A 21,186-nucleotide genomic window follows, 5' to 3' on the forward strand; every position below is an offset into this window, starting at 1 on the left:
CAGAGTTTAAATGCAGTACTATCAAAAGATAGTTTCGAAACAAATTCTTACCTCACCGCATTTCAAGATTTCAGCGCCACACACCTTGGGTTGTTCTGCTGTACGCAAGTCAAACAAACGAAGCGCACATCTTGAACGAAATACTGTCATGCATGCTAGCCTGCCTGCTGAAAAACTGCAGCGAGTACAAGTTCGCTCTTTATTTTTCGTTTAGTATTACCCGATTATTTGTAAATGACCATACATTTTACTGTGGGATCATTTCGCTGTTGATCAAATATTTTTTTTTCTTTCTAACTGGACACTGTAAGATTCGGCATTAAGCAAGATTAGCCATCAGCTCATTACGCGTGGGAAAAAAAAATTTAAACGGGAAACTTATTCCAAGCCGCAAACTCTGCCGCTATCGCTTACACTATATCTTAAACATAAGCACACTCAATGAGATCTGGAAGAACTATAACTGTGCTGCAACGGACAGCGGTCATAAGTTCAGAGGGAAATCACTTCCTTAATGCGTCAATAGCTAAAGCTGTGTCTAGCTCTCTTTCTATGGCATCCTCTGTCAATGCTTATCTTTGCCTGCTGCGAGCATATTAACCTCTCCTGTCTGTGCCTCTATACCATGCTAAATAAAACCTCTCGGCGTCCGCCTCACACCACTTGCCTCTGTGTGTGTTCCTTTCCTTGGCCCGATTGACTGCATCGTGCGTCACTTCCGCTTTTGGCATTTCCTCCCTCCATCACACACGTTTTCCTCTGCCATAATGACCAACTACACTACAGCAGCCAGCCTTCGTTAGGCTGCTAAGTGCTGCGCACATTACATGTGAAGTATCAAAAAAGCTTCAGAAAATTTAACAACATTATCATAACTAAATCAATGCCGCTAGTCATTCTCGTGAGATAAAGTGTTTACATAGCTACAGGCATCAACTAAATATGCATCCAAAATCAATGAATAAAAATGTTCCAGGTAAACATCGTTTCCTTCATACTAAGCTGAACCGAAATGGCAAATCCTAATCGCTGCTCGTGTGCCACCAAAATCTGTAAACGACAGAAGAAAGAAAAAGGGGTAACAATCGCGCACCCTGTGATGTCTTTCCCAGGCAGCAAAAATAGCATGAGTGCTCGCTAATACTTATGCATCAAATTGTTTTGCTTCTCTGTTGTTTCTCGCTTTCCTATTCGCAGCAAATTAGAGCACAAACAATAAATTGATGCTGATTACATAAGCCACCCAAAATGAGGAAATATGCACTGTTGCTATTACGCACAAATTACAAGGGCTGCTTTGGAACGAGGAGACAGTAGAAACCGTCCATTTAAACAGGGTGTAGCAAGCTGGGAGGTAAAATGTGCCCTCGCATGAAGATTTTAACCATCACATTAATAAAAATATCAGAGTGACGGAGTAACTTGACTAGAGGCCGTCGTTATATAGATGTTCTGAAGCGAAATAACTCGGAGCGACATAGTATGCTGAGCAAAATATTTTAATGCTGTACTAATTACATAAAGAAAAATTAAACGCAATTAATCATTTTCAAGCATTGTACCCCCGCCGAGCAACCTGTCACCTTCATCACACTTTTCACGAATATCACTGCCTTGCAAATCAAGCAAACAAAACAAAAAGAAACAAAAGATGCCTTTGTTGCTGTCACCCATTGCTAAAACACCCCCTACTTGAGGCACCTCTGCCGCCCTATAGAGGCCTGCTATCAAGAATCTACACATCAGCACTGTCCCTCCGTGCCTGCAACCTCTCTCATTAGAGCTCCACAGCGTGCCTGAATGCATGCCTGTCATTTGCAGCTTGGCCTTCGCAAGAGCACCAGGTGCCTTACAGCGTCCTATCATTCCTTGACCGAGGCCACCAAACACACACAGTCAAATGGAAGCAGCCGTCGAGGCTAGACGCAATAAGACGACCAGTTCTTACACCATTACCCCATTCTCCTAAGAGCTCGTTGCTAGGGCAATCTATCAATGTCGCAATGCAAAGAAGCGCCAAAAAAACCCGCGCCTTTCTTTCGGAGATCCTCCTACGTTCTGCTAACTCCAGCAGTAGAAAGTTGGCCTGCAACTTCCAAAAATCGCATACTACGCCACAGTAGGTGCGATGTGTCATCTGGTAATGTGTAATCGAGATTCGGCCTTGTCCGCTTCCTAATATTGGAAGTCCCTTGAAGTGGATAGAAGTTTATTTTTTTTTAAATAAGCAGGAATTAAGGTTTTTTATTTCATTTTTATTTTTTCAAGAGACACTGTCTGAATTAACGTAACAGGGCCTAGGTAACGTGACAAGTGCGAAGCTTCCGTTCACTTATTCTTCTCCACCCTCATCCTTTGTCCCTTAGAGTGGAATTCAGCTGAGTGCTACATCTCAAATCACCAGCTCCACACAACGCCTTCGACGGTGTGAACGCCGATTACAAGCCTGCAACCAAGGTAGACGGCCTACGAAACCTCGTTGAGACTGTGTACTGTACGTGCTTGTGCAAATTGCATACCGAGCCAGATAGTACCTTCCTTCAGCTGTTCTCAACGAGAAACTGACTTCGACGTCTGGCCCTGTGCATGTGAATGATGTAATGTATGCGCTGAACTGAAAGCATTGCTTCCTTGGCAAGCAACAACAGAACGCCTCGCCATGATTTCTTTATTCGAAAGTGTGTGCTGCGTGCTGGAAGCCGGACAACTCTTGCATTTTCAAGACTCCGTGCTTCGAACTCGCTAAATAGTATAACTGTGGGACTGTGTTAGAGCGAAGCTCGACCCTACGCTGTGTTCAGATAGGTGAGTCTTAACAAAAGCAGAAATACGGAATCAGGTGACAAGTGGAAACCGCTGGTATACCACTCTTGCCTTGTGCAATGTTGATGCACGCGAAAGCAGGGTAAGACACGCGATATATGCCGACTCTATGACATCGTCATCAACGTTCTAGCCGCCGAAACCAAGGCAATGTCGTTGTTGCGATTTTTTTCTTGTTCGAGTTACTCAGTCCAGTATTGACAAGTGGGACAGTAACACGAACACAACCTCTCCCAAAGACTCCTGCCTCAAGAAGGCATGCCTCATTGCTCAATGTGCTAGTCTTTTTTGTGTGTGTAGAACTGTCACAGTAAATCCTAAACACATGTAAACAATCTGCGATCTTCTTATCATAGCTATAAATGAGAAGGCTGAGAAAGAAACGCAAAAAAGAGCTCTCACGACGCCGTATATGTTAAGAGGTAACCACTTAAAAAGAGAATAAAGCTTCAAAAGTGGTGTAAATGTTCATAAATATGCTACATGCTGGCAGCAAGAAATAATGCTCTTCCTCAATCAAAGCACCCTGATACCAGAAAGCTTCGCTCAAAAATACAACAATGCCACCTTCAAGAAATGCGTTATACCTAGCTAATATATGTATTTGCCTCGGCAATCTATACTCGCAACCGCGCTTATGGCAAAGACCTCTCAAAAATTAATTTTTTACGTGTTAATGAGATATTATGACCACAGTACGTCTACAAAGCTGTTATGTCCTCTAACATTTTCTTATTCACCGAAAACTTCGTCTGGAGCGGCTTGAAGCCTCACAATGCCTTGTCGATAAAAGTGTCTACCAAAGCATACTGCATTGGTCAAAGCTGAAAGTCAAAAAATGTGTTAGTCAGGCAAGTATTCCGCATCATACCGAGAATACAAGCTTACACTGCTTTTCACATAGCGGTGAAAAGTTATTGCGCTCGGGAGGGATTGCAATAGACGTTCTAGCCTTTTGGATTTGGAGTACCTATAGACACTATTGGGGACAACCAAGCTATCACTCAGCATAGGGCTCAGGCTCTACAAATAAACCAGGTCGATCGAGGAAAGTGTGTGTGAACGCGGTGCGATTGAGATCATCAAGTACGAAATAATTACAGCTCAAAATGAATCAATTTTCAAAGCTCACAAGCAGTTTTCAGTATAATTTGAAAAAAAAAAGGTAAATCTATAAACTGATTGTACTTAATTCAAATTTTGGGACGTGTGCAGCATCTGACTGTCTTAACTTCTTGCCTTCTAACTTAATAACTTTATTGTCGCGAATGCAGAGACCAAGTACTCTTAAAGTAGAGTCTTATCCAACAATTTATTGAGCAACAAGACGCAGCTCGTTCGCATTAGCAATGCTAATTTCTCTTGCGTTCGGTTCGAACACAGATACAGTTCGTGATTCAGAAGATGGTCCGCGCCCGACTTCGTAGCACTCAAAGACGGTACCTGAAACACTGTGCTGACTCATCTGGGATCACCGCAGTGAACGTTCCAGTAACTGAGTGACCCAGTTGTCGGCTTTGTCAGTTACCACGAATTACGACCACGAATCCTCTGAGAACCAGGCAAAGCAAAAAAAAAAAAACTCGTTTACTAATGGCAGTAAATGTTCTTGGCACCCCGTAGGCTCTCCAACAATGCACCGTTAAGAACAGTTCTAGAACTGCCCCTAATATAAAAGTAGATCACGCCTGCCCCGACCTCCCTCATACGCGCACATGGCAAAACAGCATTGCCGGAAGTGCTGGGGAACAAAGCGCCAAATTCTTTACTTCCTGTCCCGAGTCGAGCTTCGTCCTTTGCAGAGGCTTCCAACCGTTACTCTATTCACTGGACCACTTTTGCCTCACTTGTCACTCTGAAGAGTAAATCTCCCTCTAACCTTCTCGCTTTTCAACCTCGTGGCTTCATTTCATCTCGACCTACTTTTACTGAAGTTATGCGATACACAACATCCAATATGGGAGGTTCCAAGGACTGGCTTTAGGTATGCTAAGCACTGTATTAAACTTGGTACGGTTGCAATCGCACGATGGGATACAAAAGCACTGAAAGCTCGAGACGCGTTTATGAACTTTTCGTAACATTTCGCAGAAAAGCGGCACTTCTATGGATTACATAATGCCGCCCACTTGCTGCAGCAGGCATCGAGCTCCAACAGTTGATATTTAGATGAAAAGGGACAACTAAAGGTTCGGGAAGAAATGTAGGACGACAGTGAAAAACATCTTCCGAAATAATGCGCTTAGATGCCAGGACCGTGAAAAACAGTGTGAAAAACAAGCGGCTTGATGTCTCCCACTCATGCCCAAAATATGAAAGGTGCTTCAATCAATTGGGTTCTTTTATTCGTGTTTCTGTGTCATGTGCTTCATTTCCATGTTCCTGTTCCTGATCCTTCAAAAGCTGCCTGCCGGTTGCGATGAAAACCTTTCCAGCTTCATTACCTGCTCCGTCTGAAGCGCCTAAGTCATTACGGTGCTCAAAATGTCACCCTAAATGCCATTTAGGTGCTTTCATCACGTTCATCCCAATTTACCCACGCAAATTCAAGCATTCTTAGTGTGGTCGCTATCTAACTCAACGTTAGACCAAACCGGATTCCCTGCCAACAGTGCTTGGTCTTAAAAAAGTGTAATCAAAACAGCTTACTACCATGTCCCAGGCACGGCAAACAAACGCAAAGTGACTAAGCCTATAAACGTATCAAGTGCTTCGTAGCAAAAGCCAATAAAAACATCTCTTACAGCTTTGCTTCAGAGCACTAATATTTTTGTGCCGTGTAAACAAGCCCAAGGCATTTGTAGTTGAGCAAAGCAGTTTTCTAGGCGACTCGGTAAAACGTCAGGAGCAACTAAAACTTCAGCACGAAAAAAAAAAAAAGAGCTGCTCAAGGAAAGCACGTTATAAGGACCAGTGAATGTGCTTTTGACGTGCATTTCGCGATGTCGACAAAAACTATGGAAACGACTCTGTTCTTGTAGCTTGTTTAATATTACAGCTTCACTGCAAAATATTTTTCAATTGTACAGTAATATTGCGCGCTGCGCTGTGCAGTGGCTGTGACTCCTTGTGTGTACCTGTATGTTCTCATGATGCCAAAACAAAAGTATTGTGAAATAAACGGGGACCACCGTACAATAGTGCGGTGTGCCCTCATAACACTCTGGGCGGAAGCCATGTGTACCTCTGTGCGTTTTTTTCTTTAGCTTCCTCCTCCCCCTCCTTTTGTTTCATATTACACCACAATCACATGCTGCGCTCGAATAAAGCACGCGGATGCAGCAATTTCTTACGGTGACTGTCCTCGCCCTTTTACAAAGACATGTCACGTATTACGGTCCGCTGTTTTTGCGCTCTTCAGGTGACAGTGCGTCGCTTAAACTTCCGTTTCATTCTTATATGCCAGTCATATCTCCTTCACTCTTGGAGATGGCTTGATGGAAAGGTATTCATGAATTCGCTATCCGCACTTCAAAATGCAGGCTTGCTTAACATGCCCAATTTTAAAATAAATGTGCAGACAACGTAAAGTATCAATTTTTGGACAATTCAATCGATCCATTACGTTCAGAGTAACGTCCCCAAACAGCAGAATCACAGGTAACCTCAGCAAAATCATGGAACAGAAAGAATAAACTTTCAGCCGAAATTACATTAAAGCAGACAATACCTTTGTTCACAGAAACATTAAGAAATCACACCTTAGTGTTGCTATATAAAACCATTTTCGTACAAATTATAAAGAAGCATAATATTCCAGCAACACAAGAGAGTAACCATAAAGCGACTTATCTTCAAAACAAATCCGATATACCGAGCAAAAAATAGGACTGACATCATCCAGCAGCTCATGTCATGCCACTCACTGGCCGATGCTCTAAAGCCACAGGTAAGGTTTGCCTACCGGCATAGTTCTTCGACATCGTTGGATTCCACTCTTCAAAAGTAAGTACAGTGTATCTTCTATTTTGTTTATCCAACGAATGCCCTTCGATCAATAAAATTGGGTCATAGTGATAATGCATGAACTTCGTGGCAGAAAGTCTCGCAGAAAAATGTTAAAGCACGTATTGCGCTTACAAGCCCAGGATGCTAGAATAATTCATTGCTGAAATTTCTTTTCGGCACTGAATAGTACGGCTCTTTTAATTTAGTGAACTTTGTTGTTGCTTGTTGTGGTTGCTTGCACTAAACATAACAGGAGGAAGTCAACTGTGACAGCATTTACACAGAAATGACAAAGATGGAAGCAAATAAGATACACATTGCTTGCAAAAACGTTTGCTTCATCCATTAGCATATTATAGGACTCTGTTGGTTCGCCCTTATGGCGTATGCAGAGTAGCACAAAAACGCGACGAAAATAGAATAGTTGAAAAAATCCCACACAAGATTCATTAGACCGCCTGTACGGAAATCGCAGGTCTGACACGAACTAGATAAGAGGCAACAGCAAATGAAGGTAAAAGAAATATTGAAAAAAAAATGTTGCTTAAAACAAGAAAACTGGTAGCTTAACACTTTGCTGGTGAACCAGAATGAAGAAAAAACGACAATCATGAGCAACCGGTGATATCCGCACCAATGACCACCGCATGTTGATTGGAATTTGAATTTTACGTACGGTGATCTTCAAGGTAAGCTATGTCGCCACTGTGCAACATACTTCTATCGAGGGCATTTGCATTGAGCAAAAAATCTTCCGCGGTTGCTGTCGCAATTCATCTAGGGTTAAACCACAACTAATTTTTTTTTTCTGTATTAAAACTGCGCCAATTCAGTAGGCGGCTTTCTTCATGTTCTAAATTGCTATTCTTTCAGGTTGTGCTTCCAATCTTGACGTCTTATTTATCTGACAAAGATCGGGATGGTGGCAGTCATTTCGAAAGCGTGGCTATTATCCATAGTTCAAAGGGTTCAAATGAACCGAGCCCTTCATTCTTAGCACCCCCTCCCCCCCCCCCCCCCCCCCCCCAAAAAAAAAAAAAAGCTGAAAACAATTCTGAATATAGAGGTAAAAATTAGTTTATGGCTTATGCGGTTTAATGTCCCAAGGCAACTGAGGCTGTGAGAGACACCGAACGAAACAACTCCAAAACTTTTGGCCACCTCGAGTTCTTTAACGTGCACTGACATTGCACAGCCCATGGGCGTTTTTTTTTTTTTTTTCGGCTCCGTCGAAAAGCGGCCGCCGCGGCGGTCCGCAAAGTGATTGAACAGTCTTCCTGATTTCCCATGACAAAATTAGATCTTATGTATTGCAGTTTCGAATATTTCAAAAGCAATTCGTCGCATCGTACGCAAAGCCACCCTCGGTTTTGTCCAGTCAGAGTGGAAAACTTTGTACTTGACTAAAAAGATGAAAAAAATCTAGGACGGTTTTAGCTAGTTCTAGCTGGTTTCAGCTGGTCCCAGCTGGTACTCAACTGGCCCCAGATACCAACTAGTTGATATTCAGTAGGTCCAAGTTGGCAGTCAAGTGGAATCAACGGGTGCTAGCTGACTTTCAGTTGGGAGTCTGCTCGTACCAGCTGGCAAGCCAATTGCCCTCTGTCATTACTGAAGTTAAAGTCGTTGTGTGTTTTATTAATCTTAGCAGAAAAAACTGTGACAAAACCAATAACTTATCAGCGAGAGATTATGAGTGTCCATATCAGACAGCCGCCACAGCAATTTGTCACTGCTGAGTGTGAGACGTAGATTTTCGGGCGGGTCAACCTTTACGATCTGATCAAGAAGCTCTCCAAGCTAAAGACTATTAACCCTTATAGAAACGTAAATACCCTTATTCGCCAGCTTAAAACTGGAATTTAAAGAACAGACATACTATAAGAATACACGCCCCATTTCAAAGTTTTGTTTCAGTGAAATATTTAAACTTACATTTTCTTCATTGTGTAAACATATCATGTTACTGTCAAAAAACTAGGTCGCTTGAGCTTCGCCTTGCAGACGTGATAACAAGTTTTAAGTGTTCTTCCAATCTTAAAAGAAAGTGCATGTAAGCCAACAAGAGCATGCATGGGGAGCTATAAAATAGAAGCTATTGCCAATAACGCTATCCTATATTACATTTAAAGGCGGAGTTTAGGTGTCCACCCTATATTTTCCGACCACTCTCTACGGCGGCGGCAGTATCTCGAGGGAAGGAGCAGCATATGATAGCTCGTAAAATAAATTTATTCTGTAATTTGGATTCCAAAAGGCATATACATGCAGTAGTGCCTAATTCTATTTAAGAAGTAGAAATTATATATGTGTAAAATGTAAATGTACTGTTCTTGTAAATGGTAAAAATCTGTATAAATGTAAATATACACAACTGATTATTTGAGCACGACTAAATTTTACTTTGTGCCACTTCAGTGGCGAAGTCATCATACAGATCATAATATCGTAGTTTCTATAGAGACACTGGCTTAGGCCAGCATCGCTTCATCTTGCTCGAGGAGTTCACAAACCTATTAGATATTGGCAGCGTATTTACGGTAAGATTTTGCGAACAGCTTAATAACTAGACCTATCTCTGCTTGGCCATGTGCACACACGTAACCCATCATCCCATGCGCTACCTCTCGAGAAACTTATTTTTCACGAATACATGTTTTGATTTCCGAGGGTGTTGTGTATCCTGCCATTTCGTGAGATAGCTCAGTCTGGATGCCAGTCTGTCCATGTGCTCGGCGCGAACGTATGTGTTCAGGCGGTTCCCATAAACAGAACATTCATCAAGCAATAATGGCGGGTGGTCCCTGTAGAAAATTCTATACCGTGTTGCCTCAAACATAATGACATGAGGCAGGGTAGGGTGGTAGGGAACTACAGGGGCCCTCTTATTTCTTTTTCAACCAGACCCTCATCACTGATAACCCGCCCCTGCCATCAAGTGGTGCATGAAGAGAACCATGTTGGTGTCTGAAGAGCGAAAGTTTTCTTGTGCTGTTGATCAATCTGTCTTAGGCAAGCCACCATCATAGCACAGCTTACGCATATCGGAAGAGGTTGTGCCTGCCTACTGAATCCGAATGGAGGCTAACCAAGAATCGTAAAGACTGTCGTGCTACTGTACGATATTGCGCGCTTAGCTATGCTAAGCAAGGCGCCTTTTTCAAGAACCTTTCGGTGTCGGAATCGGCTGTGCGAGTGAAATAAAATTAATTACGGTTCAACTCTGCTGAACCAAATATTGAGCGAAAGCATTAGCTGCGGGTTACCGAGCGTTCTTCTTCCCTTTTTCTTCTTCCTCAGCCCACATATAAAACCCCGCGTTAACTAACCCGTATGAACGTGCCTTAGTGGCCTATAGGGGTAATGTTAATGCCAGGGTCCCAGCAGGCTGATTGTGACATAACCGCCCGATGTGAAGCGAGGGACCCAAGGTGGCAGCTCCTGCCAGCCCACATATAAAGCCCCGCTTTAACCAAGCCGTATGAGCGTGCCCAGCTCTCACCCTAGTGTCACGTGGGGTGTGACGTCGAAGCATTATGTGGGTGGGGCTGCACTACGCCGACCGCTTGAATTGGTAGCCCAGTTCTCACCCTATTGTCACGTGGAGTGTGACGTCACAGCATCACGTAGGTGCGGTCGTGCCAAGGCTCGAAACCTAGAGCAGTATTGCGCTTTCGCAATAAAATCACTTCCATGGCTTTGGCAGGCGGCAGCTGACAGCTGACATGACAGCGCACTGATTGGTCATAAGGGTGCGTGACGTCACGTGACATGGTCAATTTGGCAGGAGGTTTCAAGTTGGTCTTATCAATTCAGATGGGAGGGTAAGAGAAATCGAACCCTCCAGGATCCTTGCATTGCTAGTGAGGCATTTGCTGCCCCTAGGCTACGCAGCCACGTTCGCACGGCTTGATCTATGTCGGCTGGCCTTTCATGAAGAATAATCGTGAGATAATAGAGCCACAAGTCAGGAGACTAGTTATGAGACGAGTGGTAAAGTGCGTATACGTGAGACAGGATTCATAAAAGAAACCGCGGACGGGAGTCGTTTACTTTATCGCGTTATGACCTTAAAGGCGGACCTTATACCTTCCTCTTTTAAAAAGCCGCGAGAGTGCGGTTGCGTGGTTTAAGAGTAACGTCTGACTCGGGACCGAAGAGCATGTCCTAACCTCCATCTCACCCTTTTATCGCAAAAGAAGCTACCAGAGTTATCAGCGTCTGTTCATGTCACGTGATTTCGTGACGTACACAACTCGCCGACCACTCAGCAGCCTGCTAAGTACCACGCGGCAAAGGCATGCTCGTACGTCTTCGCTCGCAACCCGAACGCCTATTTTGGCGCCGTACTTTTTGGAGAATAAAGCCTAACAATATGCCCCTTTAGACGAAACCAAATGAACAGGCTCGTCGACTCTTAAATTAATCATGGTCACTGTCTTCAAAGTGTGCACCCGGCTACGCATTGAAGCTAGTGGCTGACGATGCGAACCACCGCTTCACTGTACCTCTGTATGCTTCCCTAAATTTTCTTCGATATGCGGCCACGGCAGGGGCAATGACATATTGAAGACAGCGACCACGTTGACCTGTTTTCCCATCTTTTTCTGAGAATAAAGTATAGTAATGGGCTGGTCGCAAAGATGACCAGACAAAATACCTACAAAAAAAAAAAGAATTTATTTCATCCCGTGCGGCTTGTCTCATTTTTTCGACAATGGTAAATAGCCATTCTTACTGCATCTAACTAGCGTCCTCATTTACTGCCGCTTGTCTGATCTAATGATTATACATTAAAAGTACAGTCCCATTTCTTTTACTTTGTTCACGATGCTAACCACAGGCTTAAGGGATTAATCCATTTTCTTTGCCCAATAATTACGATGTTTTAAAATGATTCCAAGTAAAGATAATGAGAAATTGAAATGACAACCGAAGAGCAGCTATTTCCAAAAACAGGCTTAAGTGCTTGGGTGGGGTGACGCCCACTAAGTGTAAGTACAGAAGAGTAGTTAAGACCAATGTTCACAGCTTCATCACTTGTTATAATGCTACATGCTATGGAACCACGCACCCTGCTAACTTAGACAATAAAGAAGCGCCATTTACCATGCTTAATCCTTTCTCGTCCCCGTTCAAAGCGGGCTCTCCCAGTGACGTAACGTATCTAATTAAGCCACAAGGCAAATGCGACGCGATGTGAGAGGCACCCTTAGCGTCAATTACCTTCGGCGCCCACTAGTGAGCGATGCGTTACGGCTTTCAGCCGCGACTGCGTTAAGGCGTTCACCCCGAACGGTGATTAGCCAAGTAACGAACGCCCACTCGTCAAAGTGGTGCCTCCAGAAAGGCCCTTTTTGCAAAGTCGCCTCGCCACTTCACAGCACTCCCCCAGACAATCGACGACTCAATTCAAAGAGGACGAGGCAAAGTGTTCGCGAGCAAACCTTAACTTCAGTGTCGCGAACACTGACCTCCAGACGATGAGTTCGGCCTCCCCACAGAGTGCAGGAGCGAATTCTAAAAGGGGTGAAAGCAGTTCATATGAACTTGCCTATTCAACAATGAGCAGTTCGCGACGGCTGAATAGGACGCCCCAGATCACAATTGCGCCACACTCGAACACGCAGAATTGTCTGAAGCGGAACAAACAGAGCCTGTGTGTTCGCACAGCTGACACTTTTTGCAACATCACCCTTGTTTCTGGAAGACTGGCTTATTTTCTGACGCCTCTCCGTCGTTCCATACCGAGACATTGAGCGTTCTCCTTACGACCGCATTATTTCACGACCCGTTCACACAGTGTCAAGTCAAATCACTGGAAAAACCTGGGTTAGAATACGAAACTAATTGGCAGACCCACGCAAGGGTCTCCGTAGTGTTGCGTAATATAATAATTACGGGGAGTCAATGGGCATCTACTGTTCACCGCGTAATGCTGACAAGTTAGCGACTTCGCCTCATGACGTACGGGCTGCTAACGAGTCCAAATTAACGACAGCACGCACCGTTATGCAAGCCAAGCCGCAGAGCGGTTACGTGTCGCAAGGTATCATCGCATTATATAATTGTTAGTGCGGGTAATACGGCAGACTAGTTGTTACGAGCATACATGAGCCCCCCCCTCCCCCTCACACACACACAAACACACACATTTGACGCGGGTTAAAGCCAACACATGTGTTGAAACGAGTACCGGTGACCGGATGAGGCTCAAAAGCCATTTATTGGTTACTTTTTAGCGTCTCTTAGGAACACTACTCAAAAGTGAAATTTAATAATTTAATATTGTAATGTAGAATTGTTTAAGATTGTATTAAATAATTGTCTTCCAGTGACGAGCTATCATGCGAGCATGAACAGTGCTAAGTCCAGTTTTACAATTTTCAGCTTTTTTGAGTGCAGCTCTCGGTCATACAAAGAACAAACGATAACTTTACTCTTGCTGAATGAGCCTCTCCTTTGAGAAATTAACCTCGCCTTGTGGCATCTATTGCTCTCAACTGCACAAAAAGGGAATTTAAATCGGTGCTACATAACATACAATAATCGCTTTCGTCTGACAAACAATGCGCAGAAAACAAGTACCATTCATTCGTTAATTCATTCATTCATTAAAATTTATTTAATTATTTAATTATTTATTTATTTATTTATTTATTTATTTATTTATTTATTTATTTATTTATTTATTTATTTATTTATTTATTTATTTATTTATTTATTTATTTATTTATTTATCTATACCGTGATCGAGTAGTGATAATATCAACCAAGAAACCAAAGTATAACCAGAATACAAAATATCAACCAAAGCATACAAACATACTTATGTTATGAACATTTCCAGGCCCTTTTCCAACATCAGGAACGAATTCTGTTTAACAGGCTTACTAATAATTTTATTTTACTCCTCAATCCCCCCCCCCCCCCCCCCCCCCATAAAAAAAGTCCTTAAAGCAGTTATTTCGCAAGTTCAAAGGGGTTAATATTTTTTTTCTCGTGTTATTACCTGAGGAATCAGCAAAATGATTGGAAAAATTACATTATAGTGACCTTTTACCAGCTGGAAATGAAACTTTGCTAAGCAGACACTGTTGCGGTCAGTCAATGGGTGATCCACTACGTTTCACGAGCTCACTGACAGATGCACGGCAGTATCGGTTAAATACAATCATAACTACCTTATGCATGCTGCATTCGCTCTAGGGAATGTGAACATGACGTATGAAAAAATACCAAATTCATTAAATTTGACTGGCCAGTTTACTAAAATCCTCCCTTTCTCTGCATTCTTGTAGAAAAACTGCGCATTTCAAATAAATACCTTTTCTTGTAGCACCGTAATTACGATTCAGGTGTTACACGTCTCACCTGAGAGGTATACTAGTCTCCGATCTCAAAAAAAAAAAAAAAAAAAAAACTCGGAGAAGACCTACAACGAGTATAGAGTCACATACCGTGACAACTAGGCGGTTCTGCGAAATTTCCTCAAGCGGTATAACACGCCGCAGGCAACTGCTACCTCAAAAATTTGGCTCGCTTTAAAAATTGATATAATTTAAAGATAGAATTCATGGCGCATCTGTTTGTTCATGCGTGTCGTGCACAATCGTGTTTTGAACAATTATCGACGGCAGCGAAAAGAAATACATCATGAGAAAATAAGTTCTTCAACGGGCTGTGGCGCCATGATTTCATTCCCCTAAGCGCTTCATTTTAGAAAAATAAAGGTACGAAGAAAATATGATTTGTGAAGTCGACTGGAAAACAATCTATGTCATGTTGATTGCTCGGAGATTAATTCAGGAATGTCACAGTCCAAAAGCTATTTTAAAAAAACGTGCTGAATTGGCCCCATTCAGCACCCCATTTCGTACCTTAGGGATGCATGCTTCAGTCTCTAGCGAAGTGGCTTTGGTTTCTACAGACGCACGTCCAAAGCACAGTTTGCTTCTCAGAAATTTTTTCTCTTCATCAAAAGCGTGTTATGTACTCACATTTGACTTCATTTTTAAGGCTCTCAATACAAGAATAGCTGAATAAACCTTCTCAATACTCGGCTACATACTGACCCCTCAAAACTCATGATCACGTCATTATACGCCACACAGATACGTAGCACCCCAACAGGTATATCACGGTTTTCTCATGGATTCTGCTACTATATCCATGGACTGGGTGTCTGGAAAGCAGTCCCCACGGTGGAGATAGCGTCGCAGGCTTCAAGACCTCTCAGTTGCCTCGCATAGATGCCGCCAGATGTCGCGCACGTCTGGCACACTGTCGCCGCTCGGGTCCAAAACGACACAGGCGTGACCGGCCAGCGTGAACGGCGGTGACCGGAGCCGCAGCGTGCCGTGACCTGGACCCACGTAGAACACCTCGCACTCGTCCACGGACCCTTCGTAGTCCGTGGTCACGCCACCGAAGAGCAGCACGAAGGCGTCCGCTATGATTGGCCACGCGCAAACGACGAACGCATCGTTTTAGAAGTGCTGTCAAAACGATTTGTTGGCACTTAGCTTGCTCATAACTCCTGTGGTGACCAGAAAAAGACATCAGCTCGAAAGATGGATAAGCTCCAATTTTATAGAGTAAGGACACCTAACGCCAGAATGCTCTCTAGAGCGACGATGACTTACTCTTGTGACATGTGAGGATAAAAAGAGATAGAAAAGAAAGCGTATATGAAATCAGTTTTAAAAACAATCGTTACGATTCGTGGAACCATCGGTGAAGGCAATGACAAAACAAATTATCAAAAGACTCCTTAAATATTATATCATGTGTAATCTCTAAAATTGGTATCAGTCAGGCGTAATAAATATTTGATGCATAGTGAAAACCATGGCGCAAGGGGCAGGAAGATGGAATTCTTGAAGAACATTAAGCAAAATATAGAAGGGGTGACGGGAAGGCAAAGTTCGTTCTCAAGAGGTATAGTCACGGTGTATAGAGTTTAAATACGCGTTTTAGCGACATCGGCATGATGGACACCGTGATGGAGGATTCCGGATGACTTCTCTAATGTGCACTGATAACGCATAGTAAAGGGTGTTGCACAATTAGACGCGCGCTGTAGAATGCATCTCCCAGCTAAACCGCGGAATCTTTGCAGTTCAGATTTCGCACAGAAATCATATTTTGTCGCTAGTATTTTTTAATACTAAATTTGTTTAGGGTACTTGCCTGATTCGATCAGAAGAAGTAAAATATTCCCATCGCCTGCGGCGGCGGCGACGCCAGACAAACCGCTGCCCCAGCGATGGGACTGGTGGCGCCACCTCATGCTGCTTACAACAACTTTGTAGCAGGAAAAGAGGGGGCGAACGTTTCTGGCAGAAGGTTTGAGTTGTTGTAAGCAGCATGAGGTGGCGCCACCAGTCCCATCGCTGGGGCAGCGGTTCGTCTGGCGTCGCCGCCACCGCAGGCGATGGGAATATTTTACTTCTTCTGATCGAATCAGGCAAGTACCCTAAACAAATTTAGTATTAAAAAATACTAACGACAAAATGCGATTTCTGTGCGAAATCTGAACTGCAAGGATTCCGCGGTTTAGCTGGGAGAAGCATTCTACAGCGCGCGTCTAATTGTGCAACACCTTGTATAAGAGGGCCTTGAGTTTCACCTGCAATAAAACGCACCCGCCCCAGCTGAGATCTAACACGCGCCCTAGAGGTTAATAGTCCAGTGTCCCAACCACTGAGCCATCAAGCCATAAAGTGCGCTTGGTAGTCATCAGTGAGCATGGTATTTTATCTCTAGTAAACAATGTTATGAAGTTTTTTAGCATTGATATTTTAGATTTTATTAATGAATTTCGAAACATGTCCCGCAATGTTTATTTCGTCTTATCCATCCTATTTTCACAATTAGTTTTATTTAAATGATTTCAAGCAATCAGCTTCCATGTGAAAGTAAAACTCCATGCATATGTGTCCTGCCTTTTTGACAAACTATGTGCGGGTGCCTTGTATAGACATAAAGCACTCTCAAGCTGATAACGGCCGCTTTTTCACCTGGTAGCCAGAAATAAAGCTTTGAATTGAACTAATTTTTTTAGCTCGCTTTATCCCACATGACTAGCCGTCATGCTCATTGCTCAGTTTAGAGTCACCCAGTCTGCTTAACCAGAGCAATTTATAACTAGTAAGGAAGTAATTTCCTCGTTGACATCCAAAAAAGCCCAGGCTACGAAGGAAAGTTATACAGCTCTCTCAGGGAATAACTACTGCATCCTTACAAATCTACTCCACTTTAGGGCATCCCCTTAAAACTTTCAGGTTTAATTCCTTCTTACAAGTCAGTGCGAAGAGCTCTACCAGCGCATTATTTCTCATCTAGATAGGCACAATACGATCAAGAAGTCGACACGATGCACTGGCATTGGACACCTGCAAAGTGATTGAGGACACGGGCGCACCAAATATGTCTTATCTCCTTAAAGGTCAGTGCGGGGATCTCTAGCGCACTCTGCGTGGACTTAAAAGCTACCAGGGACATCGCCTACCATCCAACAGTCTACGGAATCCTTGCTCGAAGAAATTATCCTTCTGTAGAAAATTGCGTTGCGAAAGCGACGCTCAGGAAGGCGATGCGCAAGCCAAGTGCGGCACTGAAAGAAAAACCCATTTTTTATTCCATTTCTCCTACAACGCAGCCCCATTTAGATGTCGGTGACATGAAAGAAAGCTATCGTGAGTGCAAAACCTGTCCAGGCTAGAGAATCACTGCTGGTCCAATCAACCACACGCTTGCGCTACGGCGTCCTCCACAGCCGTCACGCAGCTTGGGGTTTCAACTATATCAATGGTAACGTGTCTTAACATTATCATCAGATAAATTCTATCAAATATATTTTCCAGCTTATTTTACTAAACCGTACGGACGTACTAAACCTTCGGGTCAATGCTATCGTATTTCCTCGTAAAATGCAAACCACATGTTTAACGGTTCGACTCCGATCTTCTCAAAGGTGATAAATATAAGCCCGGAAATTAATGACCCATATCTAATTTTCTCATCTCCTCTAAACTGCCGAAAACGTTACATTCAAGCTGCAAAAATTATATGTAGTAACTTTACCAACTTGAAGAGCACATATCATAACAGCGGCTCAGCGGGGCTTCCGTAAGCATCAACCTACTGAGCTTAAGAGAATACATACAAAAAGAACTTAAACAAAAAAAATGATCGATTACAATTTAGTGAAAAAAAAATGCTCCTCCTGTCATTTTATCCCCCCCAAAAAAAACATTCTCAGCAATTTTATGGCTCACCCTAGTTGCTGTAGCAACAATGTTTTCCTTACGCGCGCGACCAGTACCCAGGCATGCTGGCCAACTCAGGCGAAAAAGAAAACGTCTGAGCATAGTGAATGCGGACACAGGCGTTGCTAGTGGGAATCGAGAACAGAACGTTCCGGCCATCGCCGTAGCCGATTACAGCTCATGTTACTGCAACACACTCTCTTGCGCATCGTCGTCTACACAGTCTACATCAACTTTCATCTGTGAGAAAAGGCTTTAGACGCCCCATTCAGTTTACCAACGTTAAATCCCTACCATGTTTATTTATTTATTTCGCGAATACGTTCCGCTTTCTAAACCGAACAAAACTAGTTTGTGAGTTTCAGTGTTGTGGATACCGCGGACATGCACTATCGCCTGCGCAGTCTTACTTCATGCATCTCAAACAAAGAATAAAACTAAATGGCCTCCTTCTGGAAACGCAGATTGTGCTGTGGCACGGCAGGAGAATGGGAGATGGGAAGAGGTAGTTCTTTTTCTCTTTAACATTTATATCATTTTAGTCAAAGTTGCCATCAACTCTGGCTGCACAAATATTTTTCTGGTCGGATGCTGTACGAGTGATTTCATTTATGAAACAAATAAGTGTACTCGAGCAAACAAAAAAGCTAAATTATGAATTAGTTATGAATTAGTACAGCCGAAATTAAAGTCGCACTTTTACTTTTTCACTTGAGGCATAACTGCAGCAGGATATCTTGAAAAACTAAACGCGTAACAAACAAACAAATAGTTTGAGTCCTGAAAAACATTCCATAAAGCCGTCACACGAGAACACTTTTCATAAAGAATAGTACACTTCACCAACACAAATGTTGTATGCTTCTAGTGCAAAAAAGTTTAAAACACAAAATTTCAAACAACGAAGATTTCGTTTAAAGATTGATTAATAAAAACGAGTCTCAATGTACAGCACGAAAAATGTTAAGAGGGGGAGAGTTAAAGCTTACACGACTTCGCATGATGATCAAATATTTGACAACAGCGTACCCGGAATTCAACAACCATGCACAAAGCAACACTGTTCAAAATACTACAAGCGGAAAAATGTACAAGAACGTTTTGCCTTTAATCCAGGCATTTCTTTCTTTGCGCATTGTTTCAAGTACTTGCTAATTTTCCTTTCCCGCTGTAAGTTATGTTCTGCCAGTTTTCAATGTGCTCTTGCTCCTCCACTTATTGCTACGAACGAAGATGCGTTTTATTGCGAAAGCAATACTACTCTAGGTTTCGAGCCTTCAGCGTAGCGCGGCGGTAGCACGTCTCACCCACGTGACGCTGTGACGTCACACCTCACGTGACACTAGGGTGAGAGCTGGGCTACCAACTAAGTGGCCGGCGTAGCGCGGCGGAAGCCACGTCTTACCCACGTGACGCTGTGACGTCACACCACACGTGACACACGATCTGGCAGGAGCTGCCAACTTGGATCTCTCGTTTCACATGGGACGGTTATGTCAGAATCAGCCTGCTAGGACCCTAGCATTCACGTTACCCCTATAGGCCACTAAGGCACGTTCATACGGCTTGGTTAAAACGGGGCTTTAATGTGGGCTGAGGAAGAAGAAAAAGAGAAGAAGAAGAACGCTCAGTCACCCGCAGATATTGCTTTTGCTCAATATTTGGTTCAGCAGCGCTGAACCCTTGTAATTTTTTGTTTCATTGTCTTCATTTGCCTTGAGGTTAAATTGCGATGTACAGTCAACCCGCTTAAGACACTCGCAGTTATAACCGACACTCGCTTGATACGAACGGTGATGGAGCTACCATCAAAAAATTGCCCGGTTATAAAGCAGGTAAACAGAGTAGTTTATAAGGACTTCTTGCTGAGCTAGTTGGTGCATGGCTGTGTTGTAAAAGATGAGTTGCGCACTTAAAAGACAAACACAATCGTTATTTTCCTGTGTTTCTTTTATGTGTTCGTAATTCGTCCTTAGCAGTAAACCGAGTAGGACGCGCGAAAACGTTTGAGCACAGATCAAGTTGAAAATCAAGTACGACTGCCCAATAGATGCAGGAGTACACAACGGACTTTCAAAAATAAAAGCCACTTCTGTCTGTCCTTTTATTTTACACCCGTAATAGCACGAGTCAACTTACTACGAACGTCGGATGCAAAGAACATAAGTATCTTGGCGGTCCGGTTTGTCATAAGTGGGCTCGACTCTATATCTAAATGCCTGACTATTGTTTTGTTGCTAAAATGGCTACCTGAGCTTTTGTCAAGCTGTCAAGTGGCAACTGTTATTTGGAGCTCCAGCCGTGATTTTTACGATGCTGACAAACAGAACTGAACAGAACTCACTTCCTGAACTGAACTAAAAACCATTCATTCCATGTAATCAAGGTGACAGTGCACGAGTTACCGTGCATCCGCCTAGGAAGTGACAAAAAAAAATGTGTTATTCTGAAATCCACATCAGTCAATCTCCTGTAGATATGTATATATTTAATTCTATTTTTAGCTTCTCGAAGCTTCAGTGGAAAAGAACGCGTGGAGCAAGCTGCAGGATATAGCCTGACATACGCAGTCAGCTGTTTACAGGAAACACAGCGCTAGAAAGCAAGCAGATTGTGCATGCAGGGAATGACAAAAAGCGCTCACATAATAAAAGGCTCGATCAACACATTCAAATATATCGAAGCCCAAAAAAGGAGCAGGCTAAAATTTACGACCAATACATATATGTAACACGGCGCATGCAGAAAAAACTATGCCTAGCTATCAATTTCGACGTCTACAGCATTTTTTTTTTTTTGAGCCTGTGTTTGAGCTTGGCCACTTGAGCACACGAAGCAGTGGTATACTTTAATCGAAAACGTGTTTTAGGTCGTCCCGCGTTTCTATTTCTAAGCGCCACATGTTACTGAATGTCCACACCGCACACTTAAAAACCTATCCCGCTGGTTCGAGGTATCGCCAAAGCTCAACACACTGTTAGTGGCTACGGCGTGTTTCAAGCGACACGGTGTCAAAGGTGTAATTTGAATCTACGCCCACATGTCGACGTCCTGTAACTCGAAAAATGATATATACGCAGCGCAGGCTTCTAGAAGCCGCGATCATTTCTGAGACAATTACACTTTTCTATATCCGTACGGA

This window comes from Amblyomma maculatum, chromosome 8 (genome assembly GCF_055883805.1).
Source record: "Amblyomma maculatum isolate TAMU_Amacu chromosome 8, ASM5588380v1, whole genome shotgun sequence".
In the NCBI taxonomy this organism is placed as follows: Eukaryota; Metazoa; Arthropoda; class Arachnida; order Ixodida; family Ixodidae; genus Amblyomma; species Amblyomma maculatum.